Source organism: Nelumbo lutea, chromosome 7, assembly GCF_056320005.1.
Source record: "Nelumbo lutea isolate HS-2025 chromosome 7, American lotus-T2T, whole genome shotgun sequence".
In the NCBI taxonomy this organism is placed as follows: domain Eukaryota; kingdom Viridiplantae; phylum Streptophyta; class Magnoliopsida; order Proteales; family Nelumbonaceae; genus Nelumbo; species Nelumbo lutea.
Window position 1 is genome coordinate 5,557,568 of NC_142690.1, and position 18,263 is coordinate 5,575,830.

An 18,263-nucleotide genomic window follows, 5' to 3' on the forward strand; every position below is an offset into this window, starting at 1 on the left:
CACAAATCGATCTCTGGGAGTTCTCCCTCCGACGAGTTGCCTATGTAAGATTCTAGGTGGTAAAGTGACAACAAGTTGGTTTCCAAGAACGGGGTAAAGAGAATAAATTATCATTTTGGACTGTGTTCATATTTTAACCCATTTCTCATCTTCGTCTTCAGGTCTTGTGGAAACAGAGGTTTTTTTTTTAAATGTCAGAATAGTGCTTCCTTCTTCAATAATTTGAAATGCTCATATGGAAAATCCACGAAAATAGAGGAGTATGAGACCAACTAGAGGTGTAAAGTGGGCCGGCACGGCATGGCCTGCGGGCGGTCCATGGGCCAGTACGGCATGAGCCGTGCCGGTCATGCCGTACCGCTCTCCTCAATGAAAAGTTTGGGAGTCAACCTAGCAAGGTCCACGGACCGTCACGAGCCATGCTGCTCTCCTCAATGAAAAGTTTGGGAGTCAGCCTAGCAAGGCCCACGACCCAAGCCTATGCGGACCCATGCTCCGTTAAGAGCCAAAGTGCGGGTCATGCCGTACTGGCCCATGGACCGTCACGAGCCGTGCCGCTCTCCTCAATGAAAAGTTTGGGAGTCAGCCTAGCAAGGCCCACGACCCAAGCGTATGCGGACCCATGCCGTATCGTGTCGTGTTGTGCCGTGGGCCGGGCTGGCCCATGGGCCAAGCCTTGACCCAAGCAGGGCCATAAACCGAGCCAAAGTTATTTTTGCCTATTTATTTAAAAAATATTGAAAAACTTCAAATTTTAATTTAGATGAATTTTGATGTATATAATTGCTTATATATAGAATTTTGGTCGTGTTGTACCGGCACGGCCTGTGGACCTAAAACCCTAGCCCCAGCACAGCATGGACCATCATGCCAGGTCACAGGCAGCATGACCCGATTTACACCTCTAGCACTAGCGTGGCACATTTATTTTGATATGTAGCAATGATACCAAACATACAACCTGTGAATAAACATGTTCACGGGCTAGGCTTTGGCTCAACTTTACACTGTTTTAGGCTCAGACTTCATATTGGCCTATTAGAATTTTGGCAAAAAATAGGGTCGAGCCTAACCCATGAACACATCTACTTGTAAACAAGAGGCACAATTTGGACTAGGTTTGCCCAAACACATTTCGAAAAAGTAGGATTGGATCGAGTTTGATTGAAAATTTGGTTAAGGTGTCAATGTTTAGCAGTTGAAATGGTCAGCAGTAGGGGTGGCAATGAACCAAGCTTTTCATGAGCTGCTCGAGCTCAGCTCGGCTCAGTTTCAACCGAGCTCGAGCCTAATTCACTGGCTCGATTATTAAACGAGCTGAGCTCAAGCCTACTAGAGCTCGACTCGTGAGGCTCGCGAGCCGGCTCGAGATATATATATATATATATATATATATATATATCTATTATAAAATATAATAATATATATAATAAAAATATTATAATTCTTAATTTTTTTAATATCAAATAAAAAATATTTTTATATATAATTTTTATTTTTATAAAATATTTTTTCTCAAAATCGAGCTTGAGCTTAGCTCAAGCTCAAAGTTCTGGCTCGAACCGAACTCGAGCTCGAGCCTAGTACTATTCGGCTCGGCTCGGCTTGAATCCACCCCTAGTCAGCAGGCCTTACATGTACCTTGCTTTGTCCTCGTCTCAAAGTCCTGCTCAGTAGCGCGCAAAATCTTGTATTTTGTATTATTTTGTTTTCATTTATACTATATATATTTGTATTTATATTCTTTTCAAAATTAAGCATATAATGCAAATTATATAATATAAAAGAAAGAAAAAAGTTAAGAGGTAAGGTTGAGGCAAGGTTTTTAAAACTAGATTGGACAGGGTATCGTTATGGGTTTTGGTTTCCAGGTCGAATGGTCCGATCGTCCAGTTCGAATGGATGGTTCACTCTGACAAAAAATAATAAAATAATAATAAAAATGACGAAAAAACCGTAGTTTACTGAAGAAATCAACAATTTTTTACCAAAAAATGATTTTGGGGTGAAACAAAACCAATCAAGTGACTGAGTCCCATTTTTTCCAACCTGACCGTCCGGTCCATTTCGGGTTTGAAAACACTGGATTGAGGCCTTGGGATATAAATCCTCATTTTCATGTAATGAATATTTATATTTAATCCATTAAAAAACTATTTTCTTTCATTTTGGAAGATTATTGGGTTTTGGCCCACGGAAGCCAGGTTGGGTCAATGGTTTGAATGACAACCCATTCTAACAGCAAATTAAAAAATAAAAAAGGTCAAAATCGTTGAATGGGTTGACGGGTCAATAGTTCGACTGTTCAGGTCAATGGTTTGTTGACTTTTTCAACAGTTTTTTACCAGATTCTGGGTTTGGGGTAAAACGGAACCGCTTGCCTGGCAAGTTCCCAGGCCGAATGGTCCAACCGTCCAAGTCAACAACGGTTCAAAAATTTTGGGTTGGGTTTGGCACGGGCTTGCCTCAACCCAAACCCAACCCTATAGTGCATCAACCTAAACATGACCCAACCTGTGTCAAAATGCATGATTTTCAAACCGACCCGACCCTATAGGGCCTAATCCGATACCAACCCTACCTGACCCGTAGCATTTAATTATATTTTTTAACACACTTTGAAGACCTAAAATGATAAAATTCATCAATTTAAGTTAGGAAATTGTTTTATAGAATCTAAGATGTCACTTTTCCCATTAAAAAAAAATCAAAACCAACATGTAAATAAATTTTAAACTTTTAAACTATAGAGTTACAAGTCAAAAAGTTACAAGAATATTTTGTATATATGCAGGGTACCATGACCCGGTGGCTGGGTCAACCAAAACCCAAACCTGACTCAGGTTGAAGAAACAAAACCCGAGCCTATAAGACCAGGTTAAGCCGGATTTACCATTTAATCCGACCCACTAACATCCCTAAAAGTTATATCAAATATTAAAAAATAATAATAATAACGTTTCATGGGCCCTCATCAATATCCCCCTCTATCCAAACCCTAACCCATTTTTTTCCGTCATCTGAAATCTTCTCATGATTCCTTTTCCTTTCCCAAGCATGCTTTTATTGTGAGTCCCACCTAACCAAATTTATTTATTTATTTATGATGTGACTAATAGTTGGGATTTGGGAGGGCAAAATTGACATTTCAGTATAAAAAAAATTAGAGGATTTTGCTTTTATTTTAATTTACAAATCTGCCATAATTAGAAGTTTTGGGGAAAAACAGGAAAAAAATACAAAGAGAAAATAGTACATTGCACACTAATTCTCCTATATATTATATGATTATAATAGTTATCCTACGTGCTGTTTAGTCATTAAGGTCTTTGGAACAATTTAGGCTCTATTTGATGATTAAGTGGTTGTTAAAATAAGTACTTTTTAGAACTACTTATTTTAACAATCACTTAAGGCTGTTTGGTGACCTACTTGCAAAATCATCACTTATTATATTTTTAAGCTTTTAGAAGTACTTATTTTAACAATCACTTAAGGTTGTTTGGTGACCTACTTGCAAAATCACTTATTATGTTTTTAAGCACTTATTGGGGTGGGGATGTTTGGTAAGATACTTTTCCCATAAGTGCTTATATTGACACAAATGACAATTTTGACCCTCATTTCACTCATACATATATACAATACTTTTCACATGTTATACTATACATTTCAATGAAAAAATGCCACATCATGACAACTGAGAGCCCACCTGGACCCACACGTGAATTGACATGTAGGCCCAAATGATAATAATAATAATAATAATAATAATAATAGGAAATTCAGATTATTCAAGAAAATAAAAAAAAAACACCACCAATATCAAATTAAAAAAATAAAATAGGATGACTAAATTCAGATTTTTCAAAAAAATAAAATAGGATAATATTAACTATGCATATAAATCAACAAAAAAATTAAAATATGATAATTTTAACTATACATATAAATCAATAATAGGAAATTCATATTATTCAAGAAAAAAGAAAAACACCACCAATATCAAATTAAAAAAATAAAATAGGATGACTAAATTTGGATTATTCAAGAAAATAAAATAGGCTAGATAATATTAAAATTAATACCAACAATAATTCATGAAAAAATCACAAATATTCACACTTGGAGAATATATTCACACAAATATTCATATCAAATAAAGAAAAAAAAATCAATCACAATTGAATGTAATATATTCACACAAATATTCATTCAACTTCAGCAAATTTTCACACAAATATTCATCCAACTCATGCAAATTGTTTGCATGATTTATAACAAAAAAAAACCCTAAAGAATATTGGATTTGTCAACAAAAAAATCGAACCAGAGAATTAACCATCCAAAAAAAATACCAAACATGGAGGGGAGGAGTTTGGGCGACCTCACCTTTGGTCGCCAGTGGCTAGACGGTGGGATATGCCATTGAAATCGCCCAAACATAGATTTGTGACCATAGAGAAAAAGAGAATTTTAGACTTCAGAAAAACGCAAAAAAAAAATTCACAAATCAATGGAATACTAAAGAAACATAAAGGTAAGAACAAAACGGTAGGTCTGCCGGCTATTTTTTGCTCATCGTCGAGTGTTGCCAGTGGACCTGCAACCAAACGCCGCTGCAGCCTGTTGTTGTAGGGTTTCAAATGGAAGAAGATGATAAACTCGAGTGAGGGTAGTTTTGTCATTAAAGAAATAAAATAGGGACAGGTTTGTCCCATTTGAATAAAGAATTACTTTTCAAAAAGTGTTGAAAAAAAAGCTACATCCATATCACTTTTTTAAGTAATTTTTTAAACAACAAGTATTTCATACCCCTTTTTTTACCAAACACCCATAAGTACTTAAAAACCACTTAATGTGTGTTCTCATATTTTAAAAGTACTTGTTGAAATAACTACTTCTTAAAAGTGAAATCAAACAGGGACTTAATGACTTATTCCCATAAATGACAAAGCAATAAGTCATTTGGTTCAATCACTCCAGTTGTTCCCATTTTCTAAAATATCCCATGTTAACCAAGTAATGAAAACTTTTTTTTTAATTAACAACTCAAGTCTCATAATTTGGGTTAATCAAGACAAAACTTAACTAAAAACAAACTATCCTAAAAATTTCAAATCCCAAGAGAATCCTAAATATATGAAAATTTTCATAATAAAAAAGTGGTAGTGTATAAAAGTTTCAGTCAAGAGATAACAAAACAAAGACAATAAGACAATGCCAGCTTTATGTCAGTTCTCATTACCAGGTTATTAAACCATAAATAGATTCACATGAAGTTCAACTTAACATACTGTAGATCAGCTAATTTCTTCTCTGAATGATATCATAACCAAGTGCTTTACATGAGAAGGATGCCTGTATACAATCAAATGTGGTAAAAAAAAAGACTAAATGGAATATGGAAGGATTTAAGAGAGAAAATTACATGAAAAGTTGACAAAGAAAGCTATAGCTTTCAAGAAATTATTTTTCAGTGAACCATGTGACATGTCTAAGTACCTTTGGAAGTAAGCAAGTTCAAACCAAATATTGTAGTTGTTAATGCCCAGAGAATTATTTATGCACAGTGTGGCATGTATTCTTAGTTGTGAATGGGAAATCTCTTGTGACATGTTCTTGTGCTTAAAGCATACAAAAGCATTGCTTTTTGTCTTCAACGTTTAACAGCTTTTGATCAGACCATGCAGAACATATCAAAACTCTCTATATAAATCTCCATACAAGAAATTTCATACTCGGTGAAAAAGAGGGAAAAAAGCATTTAATGTATATCAAATTGTCTAATACCCGAAATTCGATACACCCCGATATGAATGTATTATATTGATATTTTAATTTTTTTTCCAGAATTGGTAACTGTTCTTATATAAAATCCAAGCGCATTAAGTTGGAGTGCAAATGTATTAACATCAACATTACAGAAATAAATGTTTTTCTTTTATTTTTAATATATAAAAATCATTGTAAATGTACTAACATCAACAACACCAACAGTCGTCGAACGGCCCCCTCCCCCTTTGAAACAGGCAAACTACTTTGTCGTCATGCAATGTATTATAGAAGAAATATATTATATATTTAGCTATTTGAGTTGACTAAAAAGCTCATATGTTCGAGTTAAATTTGGCCCAAGCTCAATAATGAACCAAAATTGATATAAAATAGAAATTATAATTATAAATATAAAATTATATATAAAAATGTAATATAATATAACCTCGATTAGGATCACAAGTTTCATTGGGCTTGAGCTTAACTCGAAGTTTACTTTATATTAAATTCAATCAAACTTTTCACAAGCAAAGCTTGAAATTGACTTGACTTAAAAGCTCTGATATTCGAGCTCAGCTTGGCCCAAGGTCAACAATGAACCAAAATTCATATACAGATAAAAAACTATAAATTATATAAAAAAAAAAAAGAAAAAGCATATTATATATAATATGAGCTCAATTAGGTTTACAAGTTTTATTGGGCTTGAGGTTAGCTCAATTAACAAATGAGACTATATATTGGTTTTGAGCTCAACCTGAAGCTCACTGTATACCGAGCTAAATCAAGTTTTTCATGAGCCAAGTATAGCTCAATTAGCAAATGAGGCTATATATTGAATTTGAGATCTGTTCAAGCTCACTTTATAACTTGGTTCATGTTCACTCCTATTTTTGGCTAATGAAACTTGGTCCGATAATTTTCCTACTCCTAAGCGGATTCTATTTCTTAATTTTTTGTTTGCCCAAGAAATTAAGACTTTAACCAATGGAAACAATTTAGTGGGTGTTTAGTACTATGGATTAGATTGCGGATGACTAATTTCTATTCATATCATATCTTCAATAGCATTGATTTGACAATATAACATGTAAAACCACACTATCTTGCAATCCATCGTCTAGAGTTAAATTACATGAATCAATTAATCCACAATGGTACATCAATTAAGCAAACCCCCCCCCTCCAATTAGTTATTTGGTCTTACTTAGGGGGTGTTTAGTTCCACTATCATTTATTAAATGAATGTTTTGCAAGACATTTTCTTGAAAAAATGAGAAAAAAGTGGTTGAAAAACATTTTTTAGCATTTTTTGACAACCAAGGGCCATTAGGCGCCATCTCTCTCTCTCTCTCTCTCTCTCTTTCTCTCTCTCTCTCTCTCTCTATATATATATATACATGTCAGCATGTTTCTCCTTTGAGATAAGCTATTTATCTATTTTCTCCATTTTTTATGTTTTTCTTATTTTCTTTTGTTTTAAAAATATAAAACAATAATCATTGCTTATTTTGATTAGATTAATAAATTTGCACACCATTAGAGAGATACCTTTGGGTTTTTCAAAGCCTCTTATTTTAATGCATGTTATTATTACATTTAAAAAAGACATTTAAGAGAGAGAGAGAGAGAAAGAATATTAATAATATAAATAGGTTATGGTTAAACAATAAAAAGAATTATTAATTTAAAAATCCACTAAACTTTCACTAAAAATAAATATTAACAAAACTTAGTAAATATTAAAAATGTGTTTCAATTCTACTTAAAAATCAAACTTAATAAATGATAATAAAAATAACAAATTTAAATATAAAAATATTAATTGATAGTTTTAAACTTTAAATAATATTATTAGATAACTTATGAGTTGAGACCATTATTGTGCATAATGAACTCATTAAAAATGATAAAAATTAATGAAAATTTAAAATACATAACCCATTTTATTAACAGTAAGAAATTTAAATATAAAAATATTAATTGATAGTTTTAATAACATTGTTAGATAACTTTGTATTAATGCATTTTTAATTAATTAATAATTTTTATGATTTGAGACCTTTATTGTGCATAATGAACTCATTTAAAATGATAGAAATTAATGAAAATTTAAAATGTAGGACATGTTTTATTAACAATATTTTATTGCAAAATTACTGAATAATAATGAAAAAATATCAACAATTAATTAAAAATTCAGAAAACCTAAGCATAATTAAAATAATAAAAATAATTCAAATATTCAAAATTAATAATATTTTATATTAATAAGGTTATTTACTCAAAGTAATTAAAAAGTCCAATTCATATTATTTTATTCTTGAAAAATACAAAAAATTATTAAAAAAATCCAAGCCATAAATTATTGAAAAATATTGAAAATTAGCTATATTTTTATTAACTATGGTATTTATTTAGTTATTTAATTTATTTTTACTGAAAGCAAATGCAAAATAATTTTGTAGTGACTAATATGCAAAAATAAATGCTGAAAATTATTAAAAAAATACTCATATGCAAAAATTACTGAATAATAATAATGAAAAAACACCAAAAATTCTAAAAAATCTAAATCTTAATTCAAATACTAAAAATACTTATAATATTAAACTAATTGTATTTTATTGCAAAAAATATTGAACAATAATGAAAAAAAATAATGAATTTTAATTATTAATAGTAATATAATTATAAATAATTATTTTTTAAATGTAATTAGCAGTAATTATAATTTAAGCTATAAATAGTAGAAAATTACATTTAATTACCAAAATGTTATATTTAATTACAAGAAAATTACATTAATTTGTTTTAGCCAAGAAATTATCAATAATTTTGAAAATATTATACTTTCCAGAAATTATTGTCTTTTAAATAAATACAGTAATTTAATAATTACAATATTTTAATAGATAACAACATTTTAATAATTAATAAAAAGTAACAAATCATTTATAACATAAACAACTATTCATCTATAAATTTGCAGGCTCATGCAACTATTTTCTTTTGAGTTAGGTCTAGATTAGATATGCACCATGCCCACACATTATCAGGGATAATCAGATTCAAAGTCTAATTGGGTGTCAAACTTTCGGAGTGCAATGATGGCTTTAGCGGATAGGGTTCAAGATAAATAACTAGGGGTGCTCACGGTTTGGGTAACCAAACCATGAACCTTTTTTGTGAACCGAATCGGTATATATTTATAATTTTTTATTATATATTTATATATATATATTTATACTACATATTTATTAATTTATAATATATATATATATATATATATATAATATACATAAATATATAGAAAAACATGTATACTGGTCAATTCGATTAATCACTAGTTTTTTAAATTGGTTAACTGAAAATGAACTGATACCTTTGATTTTTTAAAAACACCGAACCGAAACCAAACCGGCTAGTTCGGTTTCAGTATAGTTTTATAAACTAATATTATATTAATTTAGTAATATTTTAATAAAATAAACTAATTTATATTTCCTAATAGTAAATTCATATTTATTAATAATTTAAGAAGCATATATATATTATGTATAACATAAGTACTTTTTTATATATGTAATAGTATCGGGCTGGAATTATTTGAGAAAGCTCGAGCTCGAGCCCACGGGCTTGAAATTTTGTCCAACGTTGAAAAATAACGGGTCAGGTTGGGCCAGGCCGTTGGGCTACCCGGCCCATGAATAGGTATAATTGTATATATAAACATTTGTATACATAAAAAATCATATGAAATAAAAATTTAAACATCTTTTTCATTCTTTTTAAATGAACCACTCATAGCTTGGCCTTTTCCGCGGCCTAGCCTGGCCCAAGTCTCAGTCCATGGACTAGCCTGGCCCACGGCATGACATGGGCCCATGCGGGCTCGGGCCGTGGGTCATGCCGAACTATCCCCCAAATTATCCAGGGGAAGGAGGCACGGCCTAGGATGCCCTATGGGCCAGCACGACACGACCCACGCTTTTGTGCGGGCCACATGCGGGTCGTGCCGTGTCGGCCCAACATGACCCGATTTACACCTCTGCTTGAACTTATCCAATATTGGGGATGGGGCGGGGAAATTCGGGGATTCCCCATCCTTGATGAGGAGTGGGGTGTCTTGACCATAAACTTGCCTAACATCGGGGAGTGGTTGCCTTGCCCTGAATCCACCTGACACTAGGGACGGAGCAGGGATGGAGTTGAATGTCTTGACTATGGGGCAAGGACAGGGATGGGGTGCCTTGCCTTGAACCCACCCCGGTATCATTCTTATAGAATTGTTAGTTATTAGTGAAATTAATAAAAATGTTAGCTTTTATAATTATTTTTATTTATTTAAATTTTCATTTAAAATAATAACAATTATTAAAATTACTACAAATTATTAATAAAACTAAATTTATTAAAAAATATTTATTCATATTAAAATAATTATTATTATTTTATGTAAATCAACAATAAATGAAAAATACAATTATTAAAAGTTTAAATATTAACAATAACTTTGAATACTTTTAGTTAATTAACAATACATTTTGATTATTAATTAATAATAAATAAAATTATTAAATCTTTTAGATTTCTCGTGCATCGCACAGGTCTCCGCTAGTATATATATTAAAATTGGTCTGTCCATGTAAGCATGTCTCTCCTTTGAAAGAAGCTATTCATCTATTTTCTTCATTTTTTGCATTTTTTCTTATTTTCTTTTGTTTTAAAAATATAAAACAGTAATCATTGATTATCTTGATTAGATTAATAAAGTTGCACACTGTTAGAAAGAGACCTTTGGGTTTTCCAATGCCTCTTATTTGAATGCATGTTATTATTACATTTAAAAAAAACATTTAAGAGAGACAAATAGAGAGAGAGAGAGAGAGAGAGAGAGAGAGAGAGAGAGGCAGAGTAGTAATAATATAAATAAGTTGAAGTTAAACAATAAAAAACTTATTAATTTAAAAATCCACTAAACATTCACTAAAAACAAATATTAACAAAACTTTGCAAATATTAAAAATGCATAACCCATTTTATTAACAATATTTTATTGCAAAAATTACTGAATAATAATAAAAAAATACAAACAAATAATTAAAAATAAGAAATTTAAATATGAAAATATTAATTAATAGTTTTAATAATATTATTAGATAACTTTGTATTATTGCATTTTTAATTTATTAATAATTTTATGAGTTGAGAAAAAATTAATGAAAATTTAAAATGAAGAATATATTTTATTAACAATATTTTATTGCAAAATTAATTGAAAATCCAGAAAATTATGAAAAACCTAAACATAATTAAAATACTAAAAATAATTAAAAAATATTGAAATTTAACAATACTTTATATTAATAAGGGTATTTATTGAAAAATAATTTAAAAAGTACAATTAATAGTATTTTATTATTAAAGAATACAAAAAATTATTAAAAAAATACCCAAGCCATAAATTAGTTGCATTTTTTATTAACTATGGTATTTATTTAGTTATTTAATTCATTTTTACTGAAAGTACGTGCAAATTAGTTTTTAGTGACTAATATGCAAAACTAAATGCTGAAAATACCGAAAACTATTGAAAAATACTCATATGCAAAAATTACTGAATAATAATGAAAAATCAAAAAATCAAAAAGTTCTGAAAACCTAAAGCTTAATTAAAATACTAAAAACAATTAAAATTTAATTGTATTTTATTGCAAAAAAATACTGAATAATAATGACAAAATTATGCATTTTAATTATTAATAGTAATATAATTAACAATAATTAATTTTAATTGTAATTAATAGTAATCATAATTTAAGCTATAAATAGTATTAAATTACATTTAATTACCAAAAAGTTATATTTAATTACCAGGAAATTACATTTAATTAGTTTTAGCCAAGAAATTAGCAATATTTCTAAAATTATGATAATTTCCATAAATTACTGTATTTTAAATAATACAGTAATTTAATAATTACAATAATTTAATATCTAACAATATTTTAATAATTAATAAAATGTAACAAATCATTTATAGCTTAAGCAACTATTAGATCTATAAATTTGCATGCTCAAACAAATATTCTCTTTTAAGTTAGGTCTAGCTCAAATATACACCATGCCCACGCATTATGAGGGATAATCAGATATGAAGTCTAATTGGGTGTCAAACTTTTGGAGTCCAATGATGGTTTTAGCAAATAGGGCCCAAGCTAAATAACCCCAAATAAGTTCAACTTAGAAGTTATATGCATATATGGTAAATTTTATTATATAATATTTAAATAACAATTTTTTTATTAATATATATAGAAATGTTATATATTTTTAAACCATAGTAAATTAAATGAAAATTTTAATTTGTAACAAATCATAGTTTTATAATCAACATGGGCCTCTTTATCAATAGAAAATGTGCAAACCCGAGCCCTAGCCCTACCCGACCATTGGGCCTAGATCTTGAGCCCAAGCCTAGCCCTTATATAATGCTCAAAGCTCGAGCCTGAGCCCGAAGCTCAATCTGTACACAAAATATATTATTTTTAGTATACTTTTATAAACTAATATTATATTAATTTAGTAATAATTTAATAAAATAATAAACTAATTTATATAACATAAGTGCTTTTTTATATATGTAATAGTACTGGGCTGGGCTTATTTGAGAAAGCCTGAGCTCGAGCCCACGGGCTTGAAATTTTGTCCAAGCCTGAAAAATAATGGGTCAGGCCAGGATAGGCCTTCGTTCTACCCGACCCATGAGTAGGTCTAATTGTATATATAAAGAATTGTATAAATCAAAAATCATATGAAATAAAAATTTAAACATCTTTTTCAAATTTTTTAAAAATGGACCTCTCATAACTTGACCCGATTTGCAGCCAGGCATGGCCCAAGGCTCAGCCCATGGCATGGCACGGGCCTGTGCAGGCTCGGGCCGTGGGCCATGCCGAACCGACCCGCCAAATTATCTCAAGGGAGGGAGTGGTTGCGTTGCCCTGAACCCGCCTGACATTCTGGTCGGGGCGGGGGTGGAGTAGAGTGTTTTGACTATGGGGCAGGGAGAGGGATGGGGTGCTCCACCCTATAGTCATTCCTATATAATTGTTAATTATTAGTGAAATTAATAAAGTGTTAGATTTTATAATTATTTTTATTTATTTAAAACTAATTAAAATTTATTTTAAAAACAATAAATTGTTAAAATTACTACAAATTATTAATAAAACTAAATTTGTTAAAAATTATTTATTCATATTAAATTAACAATAATTATTTTTTGTAAATCGACAATAAATGAAAAATACAATTATTAAAATTTTAGATATTAACAATAACTTTGAATACTTTTAGTTAATTAACAACAAATTTTGATTATTAATTTAATATTAATTAATAGTAAATAAAATTATTAAATCCTTCAGATTTCCTGTGCACCGGACGAGCCCCAACTAGTATCTATATGTTAAAATGGAATGTGCCAAATTGGCACTTTCTTGCTTTTTGATTTCTTCTCAAAGGCACTTATCCTTTTCATGGGTTTTTTTATTTTTCTAATATTAAAATTGAACAAAATAACTCAAATGGTAAATCACCTTTAAGACTTTTAACTCTCCTCATTAATTTACCATTAACTTTATTTCATTATCTATTTTAATTATCTTTCCTCATTAATTATGTCATATCTCTCTCCGTCAATAACTCATGCCATAATTCTCTCTCCTCTCCTTTACTTCATTAAATTGCCAAAAATACATTAACTTTATATATACCTATATAAATTTCAATTTAACTGTAATTTAATATACATTACATATGTTTACAATAAATTGTAATTATTGATAAAAATTAATTATATTGAAATGGAGATATTCAATGACACGTTATTAGGCTAAATAATCTACTTCCATCTAAAAAATAATTAATTTTAAGTTAATTAATCAAGTAATTTACATTTCAGAATAAATATTACTTATTTCACCCAACAAATAAAATCGGTGTTTTGAAAGCCAACTTGAAGGCTGAATGGTTTTTCCCTTAAGGTCATAGGCCATAGGTCACAGTTCAACTGTCCAGGTTAGACGAGTCAAATTGTGACACATCGTCCATCTTTGTATGTAAAACACAATGTTTATTTGCTTTTAATTCATTATACATATGAGAACCAAAAATTGAAAATTGAGGATAACTATTAAGTTTTTTTTTTTTTTATTGTATGGTGGTGCTGCAAAAATGGCACAAAATTTTTCAAATAAGAAATATCATCTTTGATCAAACAACCAAGCACAAAGTTAAATCTTTCAGAAGTTTCCAATACATTGTATATTGTAACCTGTAACTCAATGCAACCACAAAAGTCAAATAGGGCAAGTTTTAGGAAACCCATAATCAAATAAGTTCAAGTGATGGTTTGAATGTTTAAATTGTTTATGTCAACATTTGGTTGAAGACATTGAACAAAACATCATAAAAAATATCATTCATATATATTACGTTTGGAAATGATAAAATTAATTAACCATAGTGAATATAACTTAGTAAGTTACTTAAATAAAATAAAAATAATTATTAATTATTGTTATTGATAGCTATAAATATATAACCCATAGCAAGTGCACTAATTATCAAGTTGTATAAAATATCGTTCCCATGGGGATTTAACAAAATAAGTATTAGAATCACAGTTTTCCCTAATTATTTGGACAATCGAAAGTTATGATTGAGCAAGAACTATTGAAAATAAAACTGGAACAAAGAAGATAAAAACAAGGGTAATTACTAATCGAATATGCAAATGATGAAATCGCTAGGACTTTTGATCCACCTAACCAATGTAATGAATATTGATGGGTTTGATTATCCAAGACTAATTATCATTTTCATAAGCTGAGATTTTTCCAAATTTATCTAATATTCTCTTTCGAGATATACTAAACCTATGCTCATCAAGTAACCCTTCGATCTCTCGAGTAGAGCTCTCAAGATGGAAGTGCATTAAGTCCTAGAAAACCATTAAATTCAGATGAATCATGTATATATATCTCTATATACCATTCAATTCACACTATGAATTATTTTGTCAATTATGTGAATTCCTCTCTCAATTCATTCACATAACTCACATCAATTAAGAGGTGGCCAAACTCTTAATTGCATTAAGCACAATAATTCATCGACTATATGGAAATCACAATCTTGGATAAATCAAGAAGATAAAAATATATTCATTAAAATGGTTAGGCTTTCCATAGCCCTAGCAAGAAACAAATAAGTTCATAATAGAAGAATTAAAGCAAACAAAGGGAAAGAAAGAACTCTTGAATTTGCCCATGGTGCTGAGATCTCCTCCTCTTGCCGCCACCTTCTTCTTGAGATTTCTTGAATTCTTGAACACTTCTTGAACCCTTCTTGACTAATTGCTCATTGATTCTTGATTCAAATCCGAAATTGAGTGATCCAGTGATACCCAAAGATGGTAATTCCCCTCCTTTATATAGCTTAAGGGGAGGGGGTGGTCTCCTACTTCCTCTTGAAGTTGATCTTACAAGAATAGAAAGTCATATTCTAATCCTACTCTTATCTCTTTATCTAATGAACTCAATTATTTTATCTTTTTAAGATTACATCAAGAATTTAGATCTAGAAGGACTCTTCTCAGTTTTTTGTTCTTGGGTTCGTATTAGACCTCCTCTGCGAATTGGGCTGCTGCCAGGCTTTTCTACAAGTTGGGCTTCAGTTGCGGATTGGGCCTTCCTATGAATTTGCCACGACTCCGGGCCCGGATTTGATTTTAATGCATGTCGAATCTACGAAATCCCAAAACATAAAAGTTGTGGCTTTTTCTCTTATCTTTCCAGTGAGTCTTTAATCATCCCAATCGGAGTTCGGATACGCAAGTTAGGCCCAAATTACTGAATGATGCCGAAACTGTGAAAAATCATCCGATTTGTCTTTCTTTGCTCCTGGTGCTTTATTTCATGCCCTGAACAGAAATATGAGTCCAATTAGGTGCTAATTCAGTATAAAAGGCAGAATAATTGGGGATAACAAATATGATAAATTCTACTCTCATCAGTTATTGATAAAAATATCTTTATTAATACAATAACAATAATTTAATTAATAAGAAGGGATAAAGCGAATTTAAAACCAATATCAATTTAAAGTAATGTAAAACTATCTAACAATTATTATGTTATAATTAATTTATACTAATTTAAAACCAACTTAAGTTTCCTTGAAAAAAACTTAATATGGTTAATTAAATTTAATAAGGATCAATAAAAATAAAAATTATTAATTTTAAATTTAGTTTTATTAATTTAAAATCAATTTAAAAGTAAGAAAATTATAAGAACCTCATTTTGTTTATTTTGTTTTTAACAATCTTATGAAACTCCCCTATGTTTTGGCCTTAACAAAAACCTCCCCTATTGTTTTGAAAAAAAGTTGCAAATACACTCCTTTCATTATCACTCAAAATAAAAAACGACAATATAATACATTAATTTCTTTAGCCTTTTTACCTTCATTCAAGAAGAGTAGGGAGAATTACTCTTTAAAAGTTGTTTGTTTGGTAAAATAAGGTGATGTTTGGCATCGATGATACTTCTCCATGCCAACTGTCTAGAAATGTGATTTTTTTTGGAATTGGTGATTTTTGAAAAATCACAAAAAAAAAGTTGCTTGGTATCATTTATGCCATGTTCTGTTTAGTATTGGTTTTAAAAGGCCGTTTTTTTTTTTTTTTTTTTTGTTGTTGTGTTAGAGTTATTATTCAATGCCATGCCATCCTCAAAAAATGGAATCAGCTAGAATTAAGGGAATCACCAAAAAAAAAAGTGATCCCTGAAAAGGGTTGATTTCAATAATCTATTTTTAGCCAATTTCCTGAAAATCACCAAACTCAGCCAACCAAACAGAAATTTCAATGTTGATTTTCTTTATTGCTGACGTGGCTCCAAAATGATAGTGATTTTTTTCCAAAATGATAGTGGCAAGTAAAGTTGAAAATTTAAATTGTGTATGATAATGTCTTAATAATAATAAGGGTATTTTAGTAATTTTAGTACTTTTTATTATTAAAAAACTAATGGAAAGGAAGTATTTGCACTTTTTTTTTCAAAAGTATAGGAAAGGCTTTGTTAAAGTCAAAACACAAGGGTGGTTTATAGATATGACCTATGAGAGGAGGTTTTTTTTTTTTAATTTTACTTAGAAATTAAAAAAAAACAGTAAAAAACCAATAAAAAATAATAAAACGGCAATATTAACTAAGATACAAGAAATAAAACAAATTTATCTCGGGCATATGAAATTAGCCACTCTCACTATATTGCAACTTTGATTGTGATCTTATAAACCACACATAGCTCAAAAAATAATATTTGATGGACTTAAATGAACACCAGTTAATTGAAAATGCCATATATATCTATCTTCATTGTTACTTATAAAACAAGCCTCTGTTAATAAATAGATATTTACTTTAATTTTACTTTAAATTAAAATTATAAATACTGTTAATAAAATCAGTAATTATTGTTATATTTAAAATAATTAAAAATGTTATTAAAAGTATTGTTATTGATTATTTAATAAAATATTATAATTATTAAATACTGTTAATTTAATTCAATTTTAATAATTCTTAATTTAATTAAGATTGTTAATAAATCCTCTAAAATAATATTATTAAAACTATCATTATTGATTATTTAATAAAATGTTATAACTACTTATAATTAAATATTTAATAAATAATGTTAACAAAAATCAGCAGAAATAGTATTTGTCTTTTTGCTTATTAAATTTATTTGATTTAAATTTTTGGGTTTTATGCTTTGAAGATTGTTACGTAATATTACATAAATTACCAATATTTATAAAAAAATGATCACAAATTAGTAGACTTTACGATAATAATTATCCTAATACATTAAAAGAAATTTCCAAAAATTATCATAAATTAGTAAAAATGTCCAAAAATAGTCACTTGATTCCATAAAATCGATAAATTATTATAATTTACCGATAAACTATCATATAATAAATATAATACATTAATATATATTTACTAAGAAATTAGTATATAATAGAAATTACCAGAAATTAGTGGAAATTATATAATAGAACTAATTTCCACTATTTGACCAACAAACTATCATATAGTAAATATAAAAAATAAGTATATATTGTCCAAGAATTCTCGTATAATAAAAGTGACCAAAAATTAGTAGTACTTAACCAAAAATAACCACTAATTTCCATAAAATATAATAAAATAGATAAAATTAGTAAAACTTACGATAATAATTACTCCAAATTATCAAATAATATGAACCTAAATAAATTATAATAATTTGTCAAAAATTGCATTTCGTTTTCCGTGCACCACATGGGTCCCTGTTAATAAATGTTTTATCGAAGAACATCACTTTAAAGTTGAAACATTTATTGTTTTTTTGTTTGATCGG